Source organism: Saccostrea cucullata, unplaced genomic scaffold (genome assembly GCF_032062105.1).
Source record: "Saccostrea cucullata isolate Sc308-1 unplaced genomic scaffold, CSIRO_AGI_Scuc_v1 ctg4429, whole genome shotgun sequence".
Lineage (NCBI taxonomy): Eukaryota > Metazoa > Mollusca > Bivalvia > Ostreida > Ostreidae > Saccostrea > Saccostrea cuccullata.
The window spans coordinates 13,012-19,125 of NW_026930943.1; positions in this window are offsets into that span (position 1 = coordinate 13,012).

Sequence of the window (6,114 nt, forward strand, 5' to 3'; positions counted from 1 at the left end):
ATAAAAGCAGAGGAATTTCTCTTACAGAATTAGTATTGAAAAGCAGTGAGTGAATCAATTATAAAACATACAATTATCTTAAACAAACAAATATTTCTCTATTTATTTGCATTGATATTTACAAATGTATATATGAAAAGAAGTCCAATCCATGGGCTTTTTTGAAAATCAAATATGTTGCCTAGCAACAAATAAGGGCCTTTTAATACATTAAATGAGGAACAATATTTTTTTTCTCGAATAATAAGATGTCCTTTCCAATTTTTTCTCAATTACTTTTTATACATGCTTTTCTGTATCACTATACATATCTGGAAAATGACTGCTACCTAGGAATAAAAGTATCAGACGTCTTTCATACTAATTGTTAGTCCATTATTTAAACACTGAATTGATGAATTTTCCGTTAGTTCCCCTATCACGACAAGGAGCACACGGCGGTTGTGACCGGTCGGCAGGGGATGCTCTCTCCTCCATGGGACCTGATCCCACCTCTGATGTTTGAGGGGTCTGTGTTTGCTCTGTTCCTTTTTTCGCTTTGATTTATAGACTTTTAATTGATTTTGAATACTGTTCGTTATCTCCATGTTTCCACAGGAGTCCGAAGTTTTTATCGTAAAAAAAAAATCCGGAAAAATATTTTCCCACCCTCAACTACAAAAAAAACACATTTTTTTTAGGGTGGAGATTTTTTCCGTTTTCTTTTTTTTTTTTTTTTTAATTTATTTTATTTTATTTTTTTATTTTTTTTGGTTTTTTTTTTTGTTCTGACGATAAAAACTTCAGACTCCTGTGATGTTTCATTGCCCTTTACGATACCAGTCAGACGGTATAAATACTCCTCTCGATCCCCTACATGCATTTCAATTTGAATTTAAATATCTTAACTCGACAATATCATGCCAAAAAACATATCGCTGATAAATTTTTTAAAGGTAATTTTTTTTTAAATAATAAATCTTTTCCGAGAACTTTATGCAGAAGGAAACATGAAATGAGTGACAAGGAAGTTTTCGGCGGAGCAATGTATCGACCTGGTGCGTATTCCTCAACCTTTCACATCCGAGGTTTGAATGGAGCGTAGCGGTGTCAGCCGAGGATTGCCGACCGTGACTGTCAAGATTTACAAACTTACAAGACAACATTTGTTAAACAACTTTATCAGCAAAAACCAAGGTTTAATTTTTCAAATATGAAAATTTTTCACAATAACGTAATAGTAAAGAAACAAAAATAACATGAATAATACAAAATTTAAAAAAAAAAATGTACAATGTACACAACATGTAAGCTTTCTTTGACTCTAAAAACACTACATTGAAACTGAAAAAAAGGAAAGAATATCTTTTGTATACTACTCTATTGTATACGTAAGTCTGTATAAAAATTAAATAAATGAACAAGAATTTATTCTGCATTATTATACACTGTATTAATAATTGTTATAAAATGCTAATGAAATTGATTATTGTAATTGATTTAGTGGCATGCAAATTTAAAAAAATGATTATTCTAAAAAGTATAGTCTCAGTCTGTAGTTCAATCCGTCAGTATCCGATGCGTAACATCCCTTTCAAGCATGGTGTTTCTTGCAGTGAATAAATAAACCAGAAGGTTGTTTGAATCTTTTGCAGCAGATTTCACAGGAATAGGGTTCTTCCATCGTATGGCGACGCTCATGACAGCGCATGTGCGACAACTGGCGAAACGACTTGTGACAAAATTTACAATTGAACGGTCTAGTGTCGGTATGAATTCTTTCATGGATAATCAAATTTGTCTTGTTATTAAACATACGATTACATTTTTGGCACTGAAAGTAATTTTTGTCCCGTTTCTTCAAGTGTCCATCCGGTGAGTTTGGCGATTCCTTAGGTATACCTTTGATACATGTATCTAGATCTTCACGTTGACTCTTGGGACGACCACGTTTTCTAAAATTGTAAATTGTGTTACAATTTTCATCACTTTCAATTTCAGCAAATGGAGTCCGTTTTTCTGCATCTAAAAATTTTTGCACTATGGCGCGCTGTCTGTCCAACTTCCTTGTGCTTTCGCCGAATTCATGTACACGATTTTCTGTCAAATGAAATAGTTTGGGCGTTTGCATAGAGTTTTCGGAGTTCAATAAATCTGCACAGTAACTATTTTCTGCTTTTACAACTTCTTGTGTGAAATTTGAATTTTCTTTCATGCAGTTTCCTTCATCATCCATGTGATGTATCAAATCCTGTCGTCTGCAAAACCCTCTCAAGCACCCTGGACATTGCGTCATCAGATCCGTCACGTGGCGTCGCCACATATTTTCCGGTGACTGAAGCGGAACAGAATGACAAAACAAGTGCATGTCCAGTTCTATTTTCCGACAGTATGCCTTTCCGCAAACCATGCAAAAATGGAGTTTTCGACAAATTCCAGACCGGACGTGCGACATGTTTTGATTAGAACTTTCATCCATGTTTCTTAATCCGATACTAGGATATGCTCAATGATCTTTGGCAAAATGTTTCTAAAAAATAATAAAATAAAATAAATATTGACATGCCAAATTATTCTTTTTAGGAGAACTACAGTTCTGCAGCTAGGACCTCACTTAAAATACATAAAAACCTTGGTTTACAACCAAAATTCGGTTCGTAGGTCATTTTAGCTATAAATATTTATTAGAATTCAATTAGAATTAAAATTCTATTTCCATAACATATACATGTAATGTGAATTAAAAAATGCAAAATAAACAATACTAAATTAAAATCTGAGCTGCTCACAAAATTATAAAGAAAGAAGATTTCTACTGCGTGCTTTGGTGAAAGGATATTTAGAAAAAAAATTCTTCACATCTGCACATTTTGTTGTTTCTTTTTAATTTAGCATTTATAATTTTACCCCTATATATTCATACCCCCCGCTTGAAAAGCTGGATGGTATATAGTAATCAGTATGTACGTCCGTCTGTCTGTTAACTTACGCTTTGGGGTACCCATCTCTTTATTCTCTATTGAGAAGTTGAGGAAACGAACCATCAACTTCTCAATAGAGAATACCATCTCTTACCCCCAACTCCTCTCATACCACTGAATGAAATTTAATGAACCTTTCACAAAATCTTTATTACATATTGCCATTAATTATGCACCTCTATTTACATTTTGATCCGATAAATATTTTGGAATTACCACAGCAAAACATGGACACTGCCAAAACATTCATGCGCATGGGTTATCATTTAGTGAACTCATTGCTCACAGTACCTCTAGTTTTAAATATGCATGGAGAATGTTTTTCGATATAATAGATGGCTAGGAGAAGGATATGGAGATAACCAACAGTATTCAATATCAAAGTCCATAAAACAATACGAAGTAGGCGTAGAGCAAACACGAACCTCCGAAACATCAGAGGTGGGAGCAGGTGCCATGGAGGAGTGAGCATCCCCTGCTGACGGGTCACACCAACCGTGTGCTCCTTGTCATGATCGAGAAAAAAGTTATAACGGAAAAATCCGTCGTCAATTCTGTGTATAAATGATGGACTAACAATTATAAAAAAAACGTCAGTCACCATTTGTCTCAATGATAAATTGTATTCGCTGACAAGGTCATTGTATCGACAATAGAATTTATGTAAAGATGACTTTAAACGAGACTGTTGATAATCTTGTTTCATCAACTTACTTGTCAATACTAGTTTTAGAAATTGTTCATACGTAGAGCATGCTCTTGCGTATCGTATCAACTGAGATATCTCAGTATGCAGGTGATGAAGGTCTATTGCTGCATAAGTAAGGGAAGCTGGCGATAGAAAAGTTAAAGTCATCACGTTTATCATATAGCTTGGTTGTTAGATTAGCATTAACGTCTTTTCCAAGTAAAATATCCCAGCATGAAACAGATGTGTCACACTCTGTGGTATCTTTTATCTCAAGCTCTGACACCAGGATATATCGTATCGACGTCGATATATCCAGGCACGTAGCAACAGGGGGGCTGCCCCCCCCCCCCCCCACTTTATTTCCCAACATAACTTACATCATACGAAATGTCCCTTGAAAGGCTGATTGCTCCCCCCCCAACTTTATGTTATCTAAGAAAAACGTAGTATAAAAACTTGGTACTGAAAGAAGTTGGCCTCTCACCCCCCCCCCCCCCCAACCCCCCAACGAAATAGGATTTTCGACTTTTGCAACTTTTTTTTCTGTTTTTTTTTTACTTGCCAATTTTTTCAGGTAAGTAAAAAGAAATTTCTCTAGCTGCCCCCCCCCCTTTCAAAAACGATGCCTCGTGGCTCATATCTAAATGTCGAGTTGAAGGCCACAGCAAGTGTTTTCTTCTTTTCACGCATAAGATTTTGCACAAATTCTGCTTCATATGAACATAAAAATAGGTCTGCAAATAACGGAGCGCATGAAAATTCCAATAGATTGTTGGAATACCTGGTCTCCAAAAAACTACATAAATATTGTCAATCAGAAACTCAAGCATCTCTTTGATGTCAATTTCGGAGTACTTGTGTATACAATCAGAATGTATTTTAACAAAATAATTTTGCAAATGACCAATGAGCAGGTAAGTATATTTACGAGTTCCATTTTTATTTTTAAAAAAAGCAGCTGTCAGTGATATCAAAAAGCCAGGAGTATTTAATTTATCGTTAGCTGCAGATCTGTAGCGTTATGGTTTTATATATTTGTCTTTGACCATAACGCTACAGATCCCGTTGTGCAAAAAAGGTGCAATTTACGGCGCAATATTTTTTGCGCTCTTTTGGGGAGAATTTCTACACTTTCTAGCTTTGGTCAATCAACAACCTTTCACTCCCTATGTGCGCGTTATGGTCAAAGACAAATATATAAAACCATAACGCTACAGATCTGCAGCTAATTTATCGTGGGGAATGGTTGTGTATAAAGTTGAAAAGTCGCAAGTTTTTAAGCTAATTTATAGTAATTGAAATGTTTAATTATACGTTTCATAAGTGCTCTTTTTTGGAGGTGTCAAGTATGTTAAATTTCGGATCCATACATCGTGGGTTCAACTCCCACTGTAAGACGTAGAGACCGGTCTTTCGGATGCGACCGTATAAACCGAGGTCCCGTGTCGCAGTTGCTGGCACGAAAAAAGAGCCCTCATTGCTCAATGGCCCTGAAAGCCGAGCATAGATTACAAAAAATGCATGCAGCTCTCCACCGGCAAGTGATAAATATGCCTATTATACATATTTTAAAATTGATATATACGTGTTATGCAATAAACTCTTACCTTGTTTTCAATGAGTGCAGATACAAGCGACAGTTGACCAAACTCCAAAGCGACCTTCTGCAAAAATCACGTGGTATGGAATGCCGTTTTCGTCATAATTTTTTTGACTACAAATTAAATACAATAAAAGATATGTAGAGAGTGACAACCAAGATTTTAGTAATATTTGGTTAAAGGAAAAGGGTTTTAGCTCATTTCTAATTAAAAGAGGAAGGGTGTCATCATAATCTTGCAAATGTTGCGTTTAGTTGGCTTTGGATTCGTTCTATTAATTATGTAATTAGTCAAATTTTGAAACTGCGTTCGCATGAATGATGCTTACATGTACAAGTGAAATTGCAAGCTTTCAAGTTCTCCTTTTTTTACGAATTTTACTAAACCTGAAACAAAGAATATACTGATATATATTTTAAAAATTAAATGAAAGAAAAAAACAAGAGGGGGGGAGGGGGCTTTTTGGTTGGTGTTATTTACGGTTTAACTCATCCCTCATCCCCATGACAACCCCTTTTTTGATTTTACCTTGCTTGGTGATGTTTACATAGTGTTTTAAATAAACAAAATTATGCGCGGATCCAGCATTTTTTTTTTTTGTCGCCTCGGGGAAGGAGGACTGTAGTAAATTTGGGTAGGGGTGTAAACTGACAACTATAAAACATAAACTGATAGAAAAAGAGTAATATATTTGCCAGTGCCTCCAATCTTAAAGTAATAGGGGGATGGGGGATAACCAGTATCTAAAGGAAAGTTTACTTTAGCAGAATACTACCGAGTATACTCAAAAAAAAAGTGGCCGGGGGGGGGGGTCTCCGCATTCTACAGGCCCTGGAAAGAGGTGGGTTTTTATTTTTTCAAA